Source organism: Heptranchias perlo, chromosome 12 (genome assembly GCF_035084215.1).
Source record: "Heptranchias perlo isolate sHepPer1 chromosome 12, sHepPer1.hap1, whole genome shotgun sequence".
Lineage (NCBI taxonomy): Eukaryota > Metazoa > Chordata > Chondrichthyes > Hexanchiformes > Hexanchidae > Heptranchias > Heptranchias perlo.
The window spans coordinates 35,252,051-35,272,767 of record NC_090336.1 but is presented as its reverse complement, the minus strand read 5'-3'; the positions used below and the strand labels follow the sequence as shown (position 1 = coordinate 35,272,767).

Sequence of the window (20,717 nt, the reverse complement as noted above, 5' to 3'; positions counted from 1 at the left end):
AAAACAGTGCAAAAATGAATTTTATGTAAATATATTAACCACTACGGGCTTGAATTTCCATGGGGATTCCCCGATTGTCTGTCTTAACTTTGGAAACCCTGGAGAAAAAGCGTAAATTGCTGTTTACATCGTTTATCCGGGATTTCCATTGATCTTCCGCCGAAATTATGGTGGACGATCAGGAGAACCCACATGATCAAAGAATCTGGCATATGTTTTCAGAACAATTTAAATCCCTCAAAGTTCTGCCTTCTTACCCTTTCCAACAGGACATTATCAGGAGACTTACCGAGCTGGACTGCAATGTATCATGGAGAGGATTAAATTACAAGAGTGCCTTTGTGATTTCTAAAAATTCGAGGCAGGGTGAATAATTGCTTACATTGCAACACTTGTATTAATGTTGGACAAAAAAAGCAGAGCTAGTTATGTTTAAATGACATCGTTGTCTTTTAAAGGATCATAATTAGGATGTCACTTTAGATTTCTCATAGTCATTAATTCTTCTACTTAATCCAACAAACGTCATCAGCACCTTAATGCAGTTTCAACATTAGCATAGTTACCATTCCTTCTCAACATATTTTATCGGGTTCTCTCTATGCTTTAATGGGTAAATGCACTTGTGGTATTATACTGAGCTATAGAAATCAGGACGATCACACGTCAGTGCTCAGTCAACTTATCTCAGATAGGGTAGAAGTAGGGATGCTCCTGATCTCAGTGCCCCTGCCTCAGGTCTTAGTGCCCCTGCATTAGGGAAGGGAAAATCGTCTGATGTTCCCATTCCTAATCACTATTCAGTGATCCCTGCTAGAAAAATATGCATGAGTGGACATTGGAGGACAGGATTAGTATTTGGTTGTAATGCCTCAATCCCCAGCCTCTATGGTCAAATGCCCTGGTGATGCTCATATTCATGCTGTCAGTGTTTCAAGCTGAGATTCAGCATTTTGCAGGCCTGGTCAGTATGCCAGCCTTTGCTAACAAAAGTCAACACAGACTGGGCCTTAGTCCTGTTTCCTGCACTGAGGCATCAGACCAGACTGAGCCCTTCCACTCCTAGTGCCAATGGAAGGGATCCTGACTGCTGTATACTGTAGGCGAGAATTCCTACAAGAACAGGAATTCCTGCCTACAGTATATAGTGGCCAGGATGTCTTCCATTAAGCATTCGGAATAGTGCTTAGGGGAGAGGGAAGGAAAGGGGGGAAATAGATGGCAACGAAGGGGAGAGGGAAGGGTGAGAAGCTGGGAGCAATATTTTGGCTGGGGAAGAGGGGAGAACCTCAGAGCAACACTTTGGGATGGGGGAGAAAGGAGAGGTTTGTAAAGTGGAACCTCAGCAAAGGTGTGGCTCCGAGATTTCAGATCCTCCACGGGGTGGACACCCTCGGATTTAGGATGGGGTCATCATTGGGGCAGGCTGGCAGGTGGAAGTGCGGCCCTGTTTCCCTTCTGGTGATGCAGTATTTGAAGGCTATGTTTTCTCCCCCTCTAATACCAGGGACAAAAAGTTCTGCATACCGACAGCTCAAGTTACAAACCTGTGAAATGACTGTTTTTCCACATTCTTGAATTGTCAGCTTTTTGGGGGTCTGTGTTAGTTTTTTTGAAGCTGTTGGTCAGCTTGTGCTAGTTTCCTAGGTTGACATGAATGCAGCTACTTTCTAGGCTGAGATAGAAAGAAAGGCCTTGAGACCAATGCTTAGAGGAGGAAGAAAAGAAGTGCCTGCTGGTTTTTGTATTCATGGAGAACCTGAAAAGTTGAACAGGAGAGAAAGGGGAGTAATCCTGGAGTATCGACTTTTCAGTTTTTATATCAATTCATGACTCAGTTGTGTAAGTAGGCTATAGAGGCTTACAGCATACTTCCAAAGTGAAGAAAGTCTATGGAAATCAGTAAATTTCACAACTTAAGCAGCTTAAACTAAGTACAAGAAAGTTTCTTAACATTCCCCTCCCCGAAACCCAGAATTAAATTCAGACTCTCCTCCCGAACAGAAAGGACATCATCACAACCAGTCTCTGTGGGATAAAATGCAAAAATGACACACCACAGACCTTGACATGACTCCCAAATTTCCCTGAAATAACGGGACAATCATTTACAGGAACAAATAATAAGTTGACCTCTTCTTTGAGGGAGCTGGGCTGTTATGAAAGGCTCAGTGATGACAGTGCTAGTAAATGGAACTGTTGTGTTCAACAAGGGGAGGGGGCTCAGCATATGCAGAGGGGGAGGGTCCTTTCAGAGTCATTTCTACCCTGACAGTCACAATCTGCCAGAGCTTCAGCCTGGAAAGCAGCAAATGTTTCTCTTATGTATTCTTTAAAAAAAAATGTAAACAGTTTGGGAGCTAGGCCCAAGGAAAAGAAAATGATTGAATTATTTCCATCTGGTTCACGTTGTGCTATGAAGAGACTATCTGTTTAAGAGGACAATGCACTCAGAGTGTAAGCAGATGGTAGGGTGACATAGCCGGGGACTGGGGACCGCTTTACAAAGCGCCATACTCAGAGAAACACAACAGGAATGTCTTAGGAATGTGATCACAGGACTAAACATCCAGCAACATGGTGAGTGGACAATTGGACCGAGTTAATAGATTCCTCGCAAGTATCCTCTGTCACAGCACAGATTGGTTTTAAAAAAGGCTAGTTTACTTCAAACTGCTCAAAGTTTAATTTCCTCTAGTACTGTGCTTGCTTTATTTCAAATGAGTTAGGGACTGTGAGTACAAAAGAATTTTACGCAAATGTATTAGTCAGTGTGCCTCCAAAGGAAATTAAACCTCTTGACTTTTTTCTAACTTTCTGTCCTTTTCTCCCTTCCTGTCTTGCTGGGGTACAGTTCTGTGGGTACCAGCACCCCCTCCAATACCTTGTCCAAATTTTTCATCCCTGAGCCTTCTTAGATAGCAAGTATTGGCGGCTATTTGACTGTGGAGGGTAAGCTTGGTCTTGTTCTCACCTGATGTCCATGTATAATCACTTTCCAGCAGGAGGGTGGCTGGATATAGAATGGGAACTCAGGCTGATTTTTCTCCTTCTTAGGTATTGAGGCCAGCTGAAGCTCCACGACTATTATTCCGGCTGAGATCAGCTAACTCAGCACAGACCAGGGATCAAGCCTTGGGCCTTTCGGTCCATTGGCTCACTACCACAGCGGACGGTATCTTTACCCACAAGGCTATCAGGACAGAAAAGTTTAGAATTTCACTGGTTACTGTCATGAGTTAAACAGAGAGCCCTTTAAGATTTTCAGTAACAACAGCCTATTTCCCACTATCTTCGTATATCTCAGTCTTCTGATAAGAAATCTATCACCAACTGGGACGAATGGATAATTAGCAAGGTTGGAGATTAGGATGGCGGGGAGGGGGAAGTGATAAATTTTCAGCGTAATAAATGGTAGTTTGGAACACAGAAGACAAAGAGATCATTGAGACAGGCAGCATGGGTGTCTCAGGATCCATCTGTGGTTTATATGATGTTAATGCTGATGTATATATTTCTTTTAATACTAATCATTCTGGAATGGGCCTAATAAGGTCAGTCATTATGTGCGTTAGGGCTGGGGCATCGGAGGGGAAAAGGGTACAGTTTGCAATTTCGAAGTGTGAGATGAGGAGTGCAGTACAGAGCAGTACCAGGACTCTCCCAGAGCTCAGACAATCCCACAGCCTGATTAGAATCAGCTGCTTTCTCTGGTTCGGTGCAGTTTCGCCCCGAGGAAAGTCTCTTTGCTCAGAACATGAACTTTTTTCAGCGAGGGGGTCAAACTGAATTGACCCCATCGGGGTTTGACTCTAATAAATTCTAAAAAAATATTTCTGGCCTGTTGCTAGCCCTGTAATGTTGCTGCAATCATGCTGTTTAAGTTAATTATGCCCTAATATAGTGGGAACTAAAATAGGCTGAATTTAGGCTCCTGGTTGTCACTATAGTACAGCGTTTATTCAATAAGTAAATAAACTACGTTTAATCGCTTAATCACCAGCTTGCAATATTTATTTTCACACTGAAATATTGGTACAAATGCGCAGTGGAAGAACTGGTGCACTTGAACAGCTCTGAAGTTACCTGAAGTTCAATAATTTCGTACTGCTGTTAGAGTTTAACATGATACATGCTGTTACATCCAACTATTGCTGGGCTGGTTTAAATACTACCAGGACATCACAGAACTGTGACTTTAATTTCACCAATTGAAATACTACATTGCAGCCTTACATCCAGAGAAGCTAGCGTCTTCTTTACTTTCGAGGATTTTGTTTTAAAGTGCTTAATTGTGGGGTGATGAACGAGATTGTAGCAGTCTGATATTCCACTTTGAAAGAATAGGGGATGCTTCATGTGAAATGAAAAGAGCACTTGTCCATTTCACCATGGGCACCATACACAAATAATCAATGGGAAAAGAGCATTCAAAATCAAAATCAAAGTTAAAGAGTTTGTAGGTTCTGTATTTGATTATGACGCATTCCTTTTAATGAAATAACGTAGAATTCACTTGCAAGCTCTTATGTCAATCGAATACAAGGTAACTTACATAGAATTACATAGGATGTACAGCACAGAAACAGGCCATTCAATCCAAGAGGTCCATGCCGGTGTTTAAGCTTCACACGAGCTGCCTCCCTCCCTCCCCACCTCATCTAACCCTATCAGCATATCCTTCTACTCCTTTCTCCCTCATGTGTTTATCTGGCTTCCCCTTAAATGCATCTATGCTAGTTGCCTCAACTACTCCTTGTGGTAGCGAGTTCCACATTCTAACCACTCTCTGGGTAAAGAAGTTTCTCCTGAATTCCCTATTGGATTTATTAGTGACTATCTTATATTTATTGGCCCTGAGTTCTGTCTCCCCTGCAAGTGGAAACATCTTCTCTACGTCTACCCTATCAAACCCTTTCATAATCCTAAAGACCTCTATCAGATCACCCTTCAGTCTTCTCCTTTCTAGAGAGGTTATACCTATCTTTCCTGATAGGTATAACCTCTCAGTTCTGATATCACCTTAGGAAATTGTTTTTGCACCTTCTCCAGTGCCTCTATCCTTTTTATAATATGGAGACCAGAACTGTTCGCAATACTCCAAGTGTGGTCTAGCCAAGGTTTTATACAAGTTTAACATAACTTCTCTGCTTTTCAATTTTATTTCTCTAGAAATGAACCCCAGTTTGCTTTTTTTATGGGCTTGTTAACCTGCGTCGCTACTTTTAGTGATTTGTGTATCTGTATCCCCAGATCCCTCTGCTCCTCAACCCCATTTAGACTCTTATTATCCAAGCAGTACGTGGCCCCTTATTTTTCCTACCAAAATATAATACCTCACACTTATCTATATTGAAATTCATTTGCCAATTACAAACCCATCCTGCAAGTTTATTAATGTTTTCCTGTATTTTGTTGCAGTCTTCCTCAGTATTAACTATATCCCCCAATTTTGTGTCTTCTGCAAATTTTGAAATTGTACTTTGCAACTTGTTGCATATTATATATAATAGAATATTTAATTATAATTTAGAATCAATGAATTACATTGGCAGCTCAGCAATAATTTTGGATACTTTACTTAAGAATGCTATCTATTCAGTTTTGGACTGAGCTGTAAGAAAATTTGTAAAATGTAAACTGAACAGTAAAGGATAGAAATTGTGAGACTCCATTGCCCTAGATTCTGTGTCCCGCTTGTATCTAGCGAGCTCCATATCAGCCTCACAACTTCTGCTGTTAGAAGTCTATTGCCAGGAATCTTTGGGGATTCACCTGTTCTGCCACCATGGCAGAAGACTGGTGGAAACCCCGGTTACATGCGTAAATGGAGTTTCTGCCGAACTTCTGCCAAAGTTACGGCGGCAGAGCGGGGAAACTCCAAAGTAATTTCCGATGTATGTTTTCCAAACAGAAGTCAATTTTTGTCACTTGTTCTGTGTTTTATGATGTGGATACATTAAAAGAAAGGACTTACAGTTACATAGTGCCTTTCATGATCTCAGGACGTCCCAAAGCACTTTACAGCCAATTAAATACTTTTTGAAGTGTAGTCACTGTTGTAATGTAGGAAATACGGCAGTGAATTTGTGCACAGGAAGGTGATAAATGACCAGATAATCAGTTTTAGTGGTGTTGGTTGAGGGATAAATATTGGCCAGGACACTGGGGAGAACTTCCCAGTTCTTCAAAATAGTGCCATGAGATCTTTTACGTCCACCTGAGAGGGCAGATGGGGTCTCGGTTTAACGTCTCATCCAAAAGACGGCATCTCCGACAGTGCAGTACTCCCTCAGTACTGTACTCAAGTGTCAACCTGGATTATGTGCTTAAGTCCCTGGAGTGGGATTTGAACCTATAACCTTCTGACTCTGAAGCGAGAGTGCTATTAAACATGAAGGTTTTTAATAAATTTTTTATCAGTAGCAAAACAAACCTAAGAACTCAACTCATGATCCAATCCCCCGCTACTTTAAGTACCATGCTCTGGCTCTGTGATTCCCTCAAGCCTTTACTGATGTAACTGCCATTTGCATCAGTGGAGCAATCATTCCCATGAAGCTTTATTTAAAAACACATTTAATGTGAATTGTGTTCTTCAAAAATTAAAATTAGGCATATTCATTTTCACCTTTTCCCTCCCAATTTCTCTCCAGAGTTTCTCCTTCCAATTTTCTCTTTTGAAGGCATTGATTTCCTTACTGCAATATGGTTCCATAGGTGGCTGTTGTCCTCCAATATCTCACCCAAGTGGCTATTGTTCATGTGTAAGCATTGACAACAATTGGTCAGCTATTTGTCAGTAGAGGCCATCACAACCGTGCACGATTTAGTCCTCATTAGATGTCCACATATGAGCACTTCTGGCAAGGGTTGCTGTGTAGTGATCAGGAATGGAAGCCCTGACAGATTTTCCCTCCCTAACTAGGGGTAATGAGGGTAATTTTAGCCCCTTGACCACTATCTTAGCTGAGACATCTGCACCTTTTATTCTTAATTTTCCTGGGCATTTTAATTTTTATTTTCGGTGAACATCAAGTGGGGATGGGGAGGGAATTAATGTTACAGAAGCTCTGCAAAAAATGTATACCCTATTGGGTTGAAATTGCGCTGTGCAATTGGTAATAGGCACATTACAGTTAGTTACTAAATCACACATTATGAGGATTCCTTATCAGGAAAGGCTGAACAGGCTGGGGCTCTTTTCTCTAGAAAAGAGAAGGCTGAGGGGTAACCTGATAGAGGTCTTTAAGATAATGATAGGGTTCGATAGTATAGAGGTAGAGAAAATGTTTCTACTTGTGGAGGAGTCCGAAACTAGAGGTCAGAAATATAAAATAGTCGTTAATAAATCTAATAGGGAATTCACGAGAAACTTCTTTACCCAGAGAGTGGTTAGAATGTGGAACTCGCTACCACAAGGAGTAGTTGAGGCAAATAGCATAGATGCACTTAAGGGGAAGCTAGATAAGCACATGAGGGAGAAAGGAATTGAAGGGTATCCTGATAGGGTTAGATGAAGTAGGGAGGGAGGAGGCTCGTGTGAAGCATAAATGCCAGCATAGACCAGTTGGGCCGAATGGCCAGTTTCTGCACTGTAGTTTTGATGTAACTCGATGTAACAGAGCAATGTCAAATCATTTGCTATTTTCTACTGGTTGAACACATTGTGAAACTATTTTCCAATTTTATAAAAGGTTTAGGGCTTAAACATTTAATTTGAAAGAAATTTGCCATAATAGTATGTACGAGTTTCAAATTCAGGTGATGCTGGCAGTGTTAGCTTAACATTAGGTTGAGCACGTGCTTGAGACTGTCTGGACACAACTGATGCAACTGAGACAAAGAGGGTGGAGAGATAGAAGAGATAGAGAAGTCAAGGAGACACTGCCAATGGTTTAAATTTCCAACTAGCGCATAGGACCTAGTGACTGGCCATCAGTTAGTTTGTTTGACTTACCTTCAGGTGGTGTACTGGCGAGGAAATGCGTACAACAGACTGTGAGATACAAATGTCAAGAATGATTAAAGTTGACAAGTCTGTCGATTTTCAGAGTAAAGTCAGTAAAAAATCATTCAGGAATAAATTGAAAATTGTGGAATTTATCAGGACAGATCAGAAAAAGCTGAATACGAGGAACTTTTATGAACAAATATGTATTCCTGTACAAACAACAGCAGAGTAATTGGAAAGTCAAGCTGCAGAATCAGGTTTTGATCTAGTGTATGTTGCAAAATGGATTATTTTTACACCTTTTCGTTCGAGGAAAGTTTCTTGGGTGTGGTGATAGTTGAGGAAATAAACTGCAGCTGATTAGGAGCAGAATTGTATTCAGGCACATATTTGCCTTTGACCCTCCTGATCCCAGTTAGTTGTTCTGCAACATTCCAATGGTTCACCTGGCTTTTCGTAAATTCCACTTACTTCGAACCTTTCAGGAAATTACTTATGAGCAAGCTAACTATTTGCAGGGCTACACCAGCAATCAAACTCCAGACTTGAAGTATTTCTGGTATCTTTACAGTCTAGGTATACAATCTGTGCCAATTACCCTTGGCTTTGCCTTTCATCAGTAAGGAAAAGAAATAGTTTTAAGTAACCTGATCCTTCCTGAAGGGGTCCAGTCTGGAGCATTCAGCCTTCCAATCTACTTGAGGCTATTTAACGAGTCTGAAGCATGGCATTGTGAAATTAAATGCATGACAGACTCCCATAGGAAACATGTAGCCTATTTACATGATATCATGGGATGTTGGTGTAAATGTAGATTTATTTTTATTCAGCATTCAAGGATTATGCACCTTCCCTACCCATTTTGCACCGTGTCCAAGTTTTTAGCGGAAAATTAATGCACTTCAGTTTTTTTTGCTGGTCATTAAATTATATCAGTGATAGTTAAAACTGCTAAAATTCATGGCTGTTTCCTGAGTCTTTGATATGCTGAGACTTGTCGAAAAACCAACTGCTTTTAAACAGTTGAACCTTTACACAGCTAAGTGTTCCGTGTTTGCCATCAGATATCATCATGTAAACAAGATTGCTTTTTCCTTTCTGTCAAAAATGTTGCTGTGTATTAATGAAGGACGTCACAGTCTAAATAAATACTCCAGCCCATGCATCAGCAATTAAATCGTCGGGTCCTCTACAACCATTGTGGCTTTTGTCTTCAGTCTCTTCCCTACTCTCCTTAAGGCACCAATTTGTACTAGAATGCAATCCACAGATGCCAGCCACCCCCCCATTACCTCATTCAAGTAGCCATTCATCAACTGTGAGTTTGGACATTGAGTAACTGCAAGCTATTCCATCGATAACATCATCACAATTGAGTCTCATCCTTTCTTCATCTGATGTCCACACACAAGAGCACAACATAATTACACATGAGGGAGGCCATTCAGTCCATTTTAGCTCATACATCCAGCAAAAACCTTGTAGTCCCCTCCCCCACCACATTATCTACCTGGATCCTGAATGAACCTGAGGTTTTTAACTCCACCAACCAATTCAGAGAACCACTCAGAGTGTTGGTCACTTTTTGCATGAAGATGTTCATCCTTCCCCAAATTGTCCTTGCACCAATTATAGCATATTCCCCCTTGTTCTAGTATCTTGGCTTATCTATACCATTTACAACAACAACTTGCATTTATATAACGTCTATAACGTAGTGAAACATCGCAAGGTACTACACAGGAGCGATTGTCAAACAAAATTTGACACCAATCCACATAAGGAGATATTGGGATCAGTGACCAAAAGCTTGGTCAAAGAGGAAGGTTTTAAGGAGCGACTTAAAGGAGGAGGGAGAGATCGTGAGGGAATTCCAGATCTTAGGGCCTGGGCAGCTGAAAGTATGACCGCCAATGGTGGAGTGATTAAAATGGGGGATGCGCAAGAGGCAAGAAATAGAGGAACGCTGAGATCTCAGAAGGTTGTAGGGCTGAAGGAGATTACAGAGATAGGGGTGGGTGGGGGGGGGAGGGGGCGAGGCCATGGAGGGATTTGAAAACAAGAATGAGAATTTTAAAGTCGGAGTTCCCGGACTGGGAGCCAATTTATGTCAGCAAGCACAGGGGTAATGGGTGAACGGGACTTGTTGCGCATCAGGATACGGGCAGCAGAGTTTTGGATGAGCTCAAGTTTATGGAGTGTGGAAGATAGGAGCATTGGAACAGTAAATTCTAGAGGCAGCAAAGGCATGGATGAGGGTTTCAGCAAAGATGAGCAGAGGCAGGGGCAGAGAAGGGTGATGTTATGGAGGTGGAAGTAAGTGGTTTTGGTGATGGAGCGGATATGTGGTCAGAAGCTCATCTCAGGGTCAAATAGGACGCCAAGGTTGCGAACAGTCTGGTTCAGCCTCAGACAGTGCCCAGGGAGAGGGATGGAGTCGGTGGCTAGGGAATGGAGTTTGTGGTGGGGACCGAAGACAATGGCTTCGGTCTTCTCAAAATTTAGTTGGAGGAAATTTTTGCACATCTAGTACTGGATGTTGGATAAGCAGTGTGATAAATCAGAGACAGTGGAGGGGTCGATGGAGGTGGTGGTGAGGTAGAGCTGGGTGTTTTCAGTGTACATGTGGAACCTGATGTTGTGTTTTCGGATGATGTCGCCTAGGTGCAGCATGTAGATGAGAAATAGGAGGGGGCCAAGGATAGATCCTTGGGGGACTCCAGAGGTAACGGTGCGGGAGCGGAAAGAGAAGCCATTGCAGGTGATTCTCTGGCTACGACTGGATAGATAAGAATGGAATCAAGCGAGAGCAGTCCCAACCAGCTGGACAACGGAGGAGAGGCTTTGGAGGAGGATGGTATGGTCAACCGTGTCAAAGGCTGCAGACAGGTTGAGAAGGATGAGGAGGGATAGTTTGCCAGTTAAATAGAATATAATTTGTGACTTTGATAAGGGCCGATTCAGTACTGTGGCGGGGGCGGAAACCTGATTGGAAGGATTCAAACATGGAGTGCGGGAAAGATGGGCACGGATTTGGGAGAAGACACTGCATTCAAGGACTTTAGAGAGGAAAGGGAGGTTGGAGATGGGGTGGTAGTTTGCAAGGACAGAGTGCTCAGGGTGGGCATGCTAGGGGAATGGAGGGAAGCGGCAAAGGCAGCTGAACGGATGGTCTCAATTTTAGTGACAAAGTAGTCCATGAGCTCCTCGCATTTGTTATTGGAGGTGAGGGAGGAGGAGGCAGGGGAGAGGGGTTTAAGAAGAGGGTTTGTAGTGAAGAGAAGCTGGGGGTTGTTTTAGCATCCTAGGATGCATTAGTGCCTTGTACACTTTTATAACTCAGCATCAAAGCTGAAGGTCAGGCTAGGGTGTGTGGCCTAACTAAGAGTTCTATATACAAATGCACGGAGTATAAGGAATAATTTAAATGAACTACAGGTTCAAATTCAAATTGGAGGGTATGACATGATAGCTATTACTGAGACATGGCTGCAAGATGGTCAGGATTGGGAACTAAATATACCGGGTTATAAGGTCTACAGGAGAGATAGGGAAAATGGAAGAGGGGGAGGAGTAGCCTTAATGATTAGAGATGAAATCACTTCAATGATAAAGGAGGATATAACGAGAGGTAAGCAGCCAACACTGACCTTATGGGTTGAATTGAGAAATAGGAAAGGATCTAAGACTATAGTGGGAGTTGTATACAGGACCCCTGGCAGCAGCTCTGAAGTGCTAGATTGTATAAATGCAGAGATTAGACAAGCTTGTAAGAAAGGCATAGTGGTCTTAATGGGGGACTTTAACCTTCACATAGATTGGGGAAAGCAGACTAGCAACTGTCAGAAAGGTAGAGAATTTCTTGAGTGTGTCCGGGATAGTTTTCTACAGCAGTATGTCCTAGAGGCAACAAGGGGGCAAGCCATATTAGATTTAGTAATGAGTAATGAACCAGATTTAGTTAACAGCTTAACTGTGCGTGAACACCTATCCAATAGTGATCATAACATGATCGAGTTCAATGTAGTGTTTGAAAAGGAAAAAAGTGAGTCAGCTGCTAAGATTCTAGACTTGAGTAAGGCTGACTTCCATGGGATGAGACAGGGACTGTCCACAGTAAACTGGGCAAATCTGTTAATGGGTAAAACGACTGATGATGAGTGGGAAATGTTTAAAGAAATTTTTAACGAGATACAGAACCGGTTTATACCGCTGAGGGGCAAGAACTCTACTTGCCAAAAAAAACATTATTCACAGTATTTATTAATGATTTATATGAAGGCACAGAAAGTCTCATATCTAAGTTTGCCGATGACACAAAGATTGGTGGCATTGTAAGCAGTGTAGATGAAAACATAAAATTACAAAGCGATATTGATAGATTAGGTGAATGGGCAAAACTGTGGCAAATGGAATTCAATGTAGACAAATGTGAGGTCATCCACTTTGGATCAAAAAAGGATAGAACAGGGTACTTTCTAAATGGTAAAAAGTTAAAAACAGTGGATGTCCAAAGGGACTTAGGGGTTCAGGTACATTGATCATTGAAGTGTCATGAACAGGTGCAGAAAATAATCAAGAAGGCTAATGGAATGCTGGCCTTTATATCTAGAGGACTGGAGTACAAGGGGGCAGAAGTTATGCTGCAGCTATACAAAACCCTGGTTAGACCGCACCTGGAGCATTGTGAGCAGTTCTGGGCACTGCACCTTCGGAAGGACATATTGGCCTTGGAGGGAGTGCAGCGTAGGTTTACTAAAATGATACCCGGACTTCAAGGGTTAAGTTACGAGGAGAGATTACACAAATTGGGGTTGTATTCTCTTGAGTTTCGAAGGTTATGGGGTGATCTGATCGAAGTTTATAAGATATTAAGGGGAACAGATAGGGTGGATAGAGAGAAACTATTTCCGCTGGTTGGGGATTTTAGGAGTAGGGGGCACAGTCTAAAAATTAGAGCCAGACCTTTCAGGAGCGAGATTAGAAAACATTTCTACACACAAAGGGTGGTAGAAGTTTGGAACTCTCTTCCGCAAACGGCAATTGATACTAGCTCAATTGCTAAATTTAAATCTGAGATAGATAGCTTTTTGGCAACCAAAGGTATTAAGGGATATGGGCCAAAGGCAGGTCTATGGAGTTAGATCACAGATCAGCCATGATCTTATCAAATGGCGGAGCAGGCACGAGGGGCTGAATGGCCTACTCCTGTTCCTATGTTCCTATGACAACTAAAGAGGTAAGGGACAGTATAAGACACAAGGAAAGGGCATACAAAAAGGCAAAAAATGGCACAGATCTTGGCAAATGGGAAAGATACAAAGATCAACAAAGGGTCACAAAACAGATAGTAAGAGCGACAAAAAGAGAGTATGAAAAGAAACTCGCAAGGGATATCAAAACCAATACGAAGAACTTTTATAGTTATATTAGGAAAAAGAGGGTGGTCAGGAGCAGTGTTGGCCCCTTAAAAACTGAAAGTGGGGATATTGTCATTGACAGTGGGGAAATGGCGGACATGTTGAATAATTACTTTGCGTCAGTATTTACAGTAGAAAAAGAGGATAGCATGCCGGAAATCCCAAGAAAACTAATATTGAATCGGGGACAGGGACTCGATAAAATTAACATAAGTAAAGCAACAGTAATGAAGAAAATAATAGCACTAAAGAGTGACAAATCCCCAGGACCAGATGGTTTCCATCCCAGGGTTTTAGAGGAAGGAGGTGAGCAGATTGCAGATGCCCTAACTATAATCTTTCAAAGTTCTCTAGATTCAGGAACTGTCCCTCTAGATTGGAAAATTGCACATGTCACTCCGCTTTTTAAGAAAGGAGAGAGAGGGAAACCGGGGAATTATAGACCAGTTATCTGTTGTGGGGAAAATGCTGGAGTCTATAATTAAGGATAGGGTGATTGAACACCTCGAGAATTTTCAGTTAATCAGAGAGAGCCAGCATGGATTTGTGAAAGGTACGTCGTGCCTGACAAACCTGATTGCATTTTTTGAAGAGGTGACTAAAGTAGTGGACAGGGGAATGTCAATGGATGTTATTTATATGGACTTCCAGAAGGCATTTGATAAGGTCCCAAATAGGAGACTGATAGCTAAGATAGAAGCACATGGAATCAAGGGAAAAGTACGGACTTGGTTAGGAAGTTGGCTGAGCGAAAGGTGACAGAGTAGGGATAATGGGTAGGTACTCACATTGGCAGGATGTGACTAGTGGAATCCCGCAGGGATCTGTCTTGGGGCCTCAATTATTCACAATATTTATTAACGACTTAGATGAAGGCATAGAAAGTCTCATATCTAAGTTTGCTGATGACACAAAGATTGGTGACATTGTAAGCAGTGTAGATGAAAACATAAAATTACAAAGCGATATTGATAGATTAGGTGAATGGGCAAAACTGTGGCAAATGGAATTCAATGTAGACAAATGTGAGGTCATCCACTTTGGATCAAAAAAGGATAGAACAGGGTACTTTCTAAATGGTAAAAAGTTAAAAACAGTGGATGTCCAAAGGGACTTAGGGGTTCAGGTACATTGATCATTGAAGTGTCATGAACAGGTGCAGAAAATAATCAAGAAGGCTAATGGAATGCTGGCCTTTATATCTAGAGGACTAGAGTACAAGGGGGCAGAAGTTATGCTGCATCTATACAAAACCCTGGTTAGACCGCACCTGGAGTACTGTGAGCAGTTCTGGGCACTGCACCTTCGGAAGGACATATTAGCCTTGGAGGGAGTGCAGCGTAGGTTTACTGGAATGATACCCGGACTTCAAGGGTTAAGTTACGAGGAGAGATTACACAAATTGGGATTGTATTCTCTGGAGTTTCGAAGGTTAAGGGATGATCTGATCGAAGTTTATAAGATATTAAGGGGAACGGATAGGGTGGATAGGGAGAAACTATTTCCACTGGTTGGGGATTCTAGGAGTAGGGGGCACAGTCTAAAAATTAGAGCCAGACTTTTCAGGAGTGAGATTAGAAAACATTTCTACACACAAAGGGTGGTAGAAGTTTGGAACTCTCTTTTCGCAAATGGCAATTGATACTAGCTCAATTGCTAAATTTAAATCTGAGATAGATAGCTTTTTGGCAACTAAGGGACCAAAGGCAGGTATATGGAGTTAGATCACAAATCAGCCATGATCTTATCAAATGGCGGAGCAGGCACGAGGGGCTGAATGGCCTACTCCTGTTCCTATGTTGCTATGTTCCTATAAGGTCCCCTCTCAGCCACCTGCTTTCTAGGCAAGAAGCATCAATTCCTCCAGTCTTTCCTTTAACTCAATCCTTCAATGCTGAGGATCAGCCCTGTGGCTCTCCTCTGCAGTACCTCCATGGCTTGAATAATCCTGTTATGTCTTGGTGAACAAAACTGAATACAGTACTCAAGATGCATTCTGAGCAGGGCACTATAGTTTTAACATGACATCTGCTGACTTGTACTCTATTGATCGAGCAGTATAATTTACCAATAAGTTTGCTGTGTTTATTACTACTTCACAGTGATTTAACAAGTTAAATGGAGAATCTATTACCACCCTACATCCCTTTGCACTTCAACTTTATTTATTTGTACACAATCCACATTATACTTATAAAGCCTATTTTAACCTTCAATATTCAGTACCTTGCACTTACCTATATTGAATTTCACCTGCTACTATTCTGCCCATTTATACATCTACTGTAACTCCTTTTGTATGTCCCTGGCTGCTTCCTCTGACTGGACTTCTGCCCAGTATCATCTTGGTATCATCTGTGAATTTGACTAATTGGCATTGGATTTCTGAATCCCGGTTGTCAATATAAATTAGGAACAGTAAAGGCCCCAGGACCAAAGCTTGGGGCACATGTCTCAGTCCTCTCCCACCCCACTCTGACATCACCACCCTAACAAACAGTTTCTTCAGCCAATTCCTTATCCATATCCAGGTTTTACCTTCAATTCCCACCGCTTTAGTTTCAATAGCAGCCTTCTGTGAGGAATTTTATCAATGGCTTTTATAAATCTTACTACACCACAGCATATTGGTTTCCAATGTCCACTTGGCATGTCACTTCCTTAAAGAAAAATCAAGGAGGTCACAACACTTTCAGCGTAAATCACGAGACAGCAATCAAGAGCAGGAATCCTGGTTGATTTTTTAAAATCCCTTTCCCTAGAAGATAATCCACCCATGCCTCAGACTGTTTTTTAGTTTGTACAATTTTTGTTTTTTTACCTCTCCAATTTTGTTTCCTGCTCTCCTGAAGGTGCCAATTCATGCCAGGGTACACTGAGGCAGATAGTAGTCTCCCCTTTCCTCCCATCACAGCTCCCCTGGCGAAGATCGGCAAACTCAGCACAGGCTGGGGATCAAACCGGGAATCTTCTCAGTTGGTACTATGACCTTGCCACAAACATACATGCCAATTAGTGAAGTTTGTCAGAATAACAGATTATCTCACTGCCATAGAATTTTAGCATTTCTACAAAATGGTAAAGGGTCATTAAAATTGTATTTTTTAAAAAAAACTGATTTTCACCATAAATTGCCAGATTTTTTTTCAGGTGGTTGATTGATAAAAACTGACTTCCTCCTGAATTTGGGAAAAAGCCCCCAAATTTCCACTGTTTTCTTACCAAAAGTTGGATTCACTGCACGTGTACTGACGACACATGTGTATTAGCACGCAGCTCTGTGTCTGATTTTTGATGGGAAAAGGAATGAAGGGTCTGCAATTTGTACTTTGTTTAATGGAGTCTCAGACCTTCTTTAGGTACTGCTGTGAGGACTGTATTCTTTATATACTGCAGCAAACATCAGTGTTTCATTCTAGGTATGGAGCAAGGGCAGCAAAGCAGTGACAGCACACTGTCTACGGGTTCTTGAAGAGGCTGATCGCGTGCCCCGTAAAAAAAATGTGATATCCATGAACCCTGTACATTGTGGGGTGTCATTTAGCTGCAATGTGAGTTTCTTTTCTAAGTCCCTTGTTTGTTTTCTCAGATTTACTGATATTCCAAATAAAAACTCGTCGTTGCTGATTTTCTCCAACTCTTACCTGGGTTTACTGGGGCCTAATTTGTTTCCCACTGATTTTGTTCCATTTTTTGACACTAAAAAGAAAACCTGAAAAGAAACAGCTTTTTAATTTGGCAATAAAAATGACTTTATTGATTCTTAAAAATGGAGAATATATACAGCCAACCAACACCTCAAACCTGGAAGTTTGACTGAAGTCCAGTTCAGTTTGTTGCTCATTTAACTGATGGTAGAAGTGAAACATCATACATTGGAACTTACTGAAAGGATATGGATACCAGATCTAATTCTTTTCCAAAAAACTCAGTAATTTGCATAATTTATTTTTAATCGTTCACGGGATGTGGGCGTCGCTGGCGAGGCCAGCATTTATTGCCTATCCCTAATTGCCCTTGAGAAGGTGGTGGTGAGCCGCCTTCTTGAACCGCTGCAGTCCGTGTGGTGAAGGTTCTCCCACAGTGCTGTTAGGAAGGGAGTTCCAGGATTTTGACACAGCATCGATGAAGGAACGGCGATTATATTTCCAGGTCGGGATGGTGTGTGACTTGGAGGGGAACGTGCAGGTGGTGTTGTTCCCATGTGCCTGCTGCCCTTGTCCTTCTAGGTGGTAGAGGTCGCGGGTTTGGGAGGTGCTGTCGAAGAAGCCTTGGCGAGTTGCTGCAGTGCATCCTGTGGATGGTACACACTGCAGCAACAGTGCGCCGGTGGTGAAGGGAGTGAATGTTTAGGGTGGTGGATGGGGTGCCAATCAAGTGGGCTGCTTTGTCCTGGATGGTGTCGAGCTTCTTGAGTGTTGTTCGAGCTGCACTCATCCAGGCAAGTGGAGAGTATTCCATCACACTCCTGACTTGTGCCTTGTAGATGGTGGAAAGGCTTTGGGGAGTCAGGAGGTGAGTCACTCGCCACAGAATACCCAGCCTCTGACCTGTTCTTGTAGCCACAGTATTTATATGGCTGGTCCAGTTAAGTTTCTGGTCACTGATGACCCCCAGGATGTTGATGATGGGGGATTCGGCGATGGTAATGCTATTGAATGTCAAGGGGAGGTAATTAGACTCTCTCTTGTTGGAGATGGTCATTGCTGGCACTTGTCTGGCACGAATGTTACTTGCCATTTATGAGCCCAAGCCTGGATGTTGTCCAGATCTTGCTGCATATGGGCTCGGACTGCTTCATTATCTGAGGGGTTGCGAATGGAACTGAACACTGTGCAATCATCAGCGAACATCCCCATTTCTGACCTTATGATGCAGCGAAGGTCATTGATGAAGCAGCTGAAGATGGTTGGGCCGAGGACACTGCCTTGAGGAACTCCTGCAGCAGTGTCCTGGAGCTGAGATGATTGGCCTCCAGCAACCACTAACATCTTCCTTTGTGGTAGGTATGACTCCAGCCACTGGAGAGTTTTCGCCCTGATTCCCATTGGTTTCAATTTTACTAGGGCTCCTTGGCGCCACACTCGGTCAAATGCTGCCTTGATATCAAGGGCAGTCACTCTCACCTCTCCTCTGGAATTCAGCTCTTTTGTCCATGTTGGGACCAAGGCTGTAATGAGGTCTGGAGCCGAGTGGTCCTGGCGGAACCCAAACTGAGCATCGGTGAGTAGGTTATTGGTGAGTAAGTGCCACTTGATAGCACTGTCGACAACACCTTACATCACTTTGCTGATGATTGAGAGTAGACTGATGGGGCGGTAATTGGCCGGATTGGATTTGTCCTGCTTTTTGTGGACAGGACATACCTGGGCAGTTTTCCACATTGTTGGGTAGATGCCAGTGTTGTAGCTGTACTGGAACAGCTTGGCTAGAGGCACAGCTAGTTCTGGAGCACAAGTCTTCAGCACTACAGCCGGGATGTTGTCGGGGCCGATAGCCCTTGCTGTATCAAAGCACAGCACAGAAGGAGGCCATTTGGCCCGTCGAGCCTGTGCTAGCTCTATGCAAGAGCAATCCAATGTATCCAGCTGGTCCCACTCCCCCACCCTTTCCCCGTAGCCCTGCAAATTTTTTTGCTTCAAGTACTTATCCAATTTCCTTTTGAAAGCCATGATTGAATCTGCCTCCACCACCCTTTCAGGCAGTACATTCCAGATCATAACCAATTGCTGCGTAAAAAAGTTTTTCCTCATGTCACCTTTGATTCTTTTGCCAATTACCTTAAATCTGTGTCCTCTGGTTCTCGACCCTTCTGCCAATGGGAACAGCTTCTCTCTATCTAGTATGTCTAGCACTCCTCATGATTTTGAACACTTCTACTAAAATCTCCTCTCAATCTTCTCTGCTCTAAAGAGAACAACCCCAGCTTCTCCAGTCTATCCACCTAACTGAAGTCCCTCATCCTGGAACCATTCTAGTAAATCTTTTCTGCACCCTCTCTAAGGCCTTCACATCCTTCCTAAAGTGCGGTGCCCAGAATTGGACACAATACTCCAGTTGTGGCCGAACCAGTGTTTTATAAAGGTTCATCACAACTTCTTTACTTTTGTACTCTATGCCTCTATTTATAAAGCCCATGATCCCGCATGCTTTTTTAATCGCTTTCTCAACTTGTCCAGCCACCTTCAGCAATTTGTGCATATGTACCCCCAGGTTTCTCTGTTGCTGCACCCCCTTTAGAATTGTACCCTTTATTTTATTTTGCCTCTCTTCGTTCTTCCTACCAAAATGTATCACTTCACACTTCTCTGCGTTAAATTTCATCTGCCACATTTCCGCCCATTCCACCAGCCTATCTATGTCCTCTTGAAGTCTATTACTATCCTCCTCACTGTTCACTACACTTCCAAGTTTTGTGTCATCTGCAAATTTTGAAATTGTGCCCTGTACACCCAAATCCAAGTCATTAATATATATCAAGAAAAGCAGTGGTCCTAGTACCGACCCCTGGGGAACACCACTCTACCTTCCTCCAGTCTGAAAAACAACCGTTCACCACTTCTCTCTGTTTCCTGTCACTTAGTCAATTTCGTATCGATGCTGCCACTGCCCCTTTTATTCCATGGGTTTCAACGTTGCTGACAAGCCTATTGTGTGGCAGTTTATCAAATGCCTTTTGGAAGTCCATATACACCACATCAACCGCATTGCCCTCGTCTACCCTCTCTGTTGCCTCCTCAAAAAACTCAATCAGGTTAGTTAAACACGATTTCTGTATTGATGGCTCTTCTCTGCACAGTGAAAATGCTGCTGTGCAAAGCATACACAAGGGGCAGGGCAAGAGAAGGCAGCACCTGTGATAATGGAGGAAAATCACTGAATGTGTAAACCTAAAACAACTGAGGGAGTTTCAAGATGCTGACACATTGATGGCTGTGAGGTTGACCTGCTCCATCACTTAGACACCCTTCTGCATGGACATATCTAGTTTGTGTTTATAAGTGTCTTTTAAGACACTCCTACTGTCTTCTAAGAAGTCCCTGCCCAAAATAAAGGAAACAAAATCTCCATCATCAGGTCAAAAGGACTTTTTCCAAACCAACTATTCCGACAACAACAGAAAATGGCAGCCCCTGGGACAGCCCGCCCGGGTGGATGGAGCCACATCACAAATGTGGTTAGTGTCGAACATGAAGCCAAGCAACATACCTGTAAATCTGGAGTCTAACCAAGACATAACACAACTAAACCCATTGTACAAATTCAGGCATGTGTAATCTTAATCTATTGATTGCCACCTTTTAAGTAAACTAACAGATTTGGAACTATCTTTAAATATTTCC

At 42.5% G+C, this 20,717-nt stretch overlaps 1 protein-coding gene across 3 annotated transcripts in view; it reads left to right on the top strand.

The window, feature by feature from the left end:
• Positions 1–20,717, top strand: part of dennd2b (DENN domain containing 2B) — a 378,850-nt gene that overhangs the window by 102,115 nt on the left and 256,018 nt on the right. Inside the window, exon 1 of one of the 3 annotated variants that reach the window (XM_067993944.1) lies at positions 2,312–2,580. The exons of the other annotated variants lie outside the window; for them this stretch is intronic. The gene's annotated coding sequence lies outside the window, so the exon portion shown is untranslated. Of the gene's footprint in view, positions 1–2,311; positions 2,581–20,717 lie in introns of those variants that run through there. 3 annotated transcript variants of the gene reach the window in all.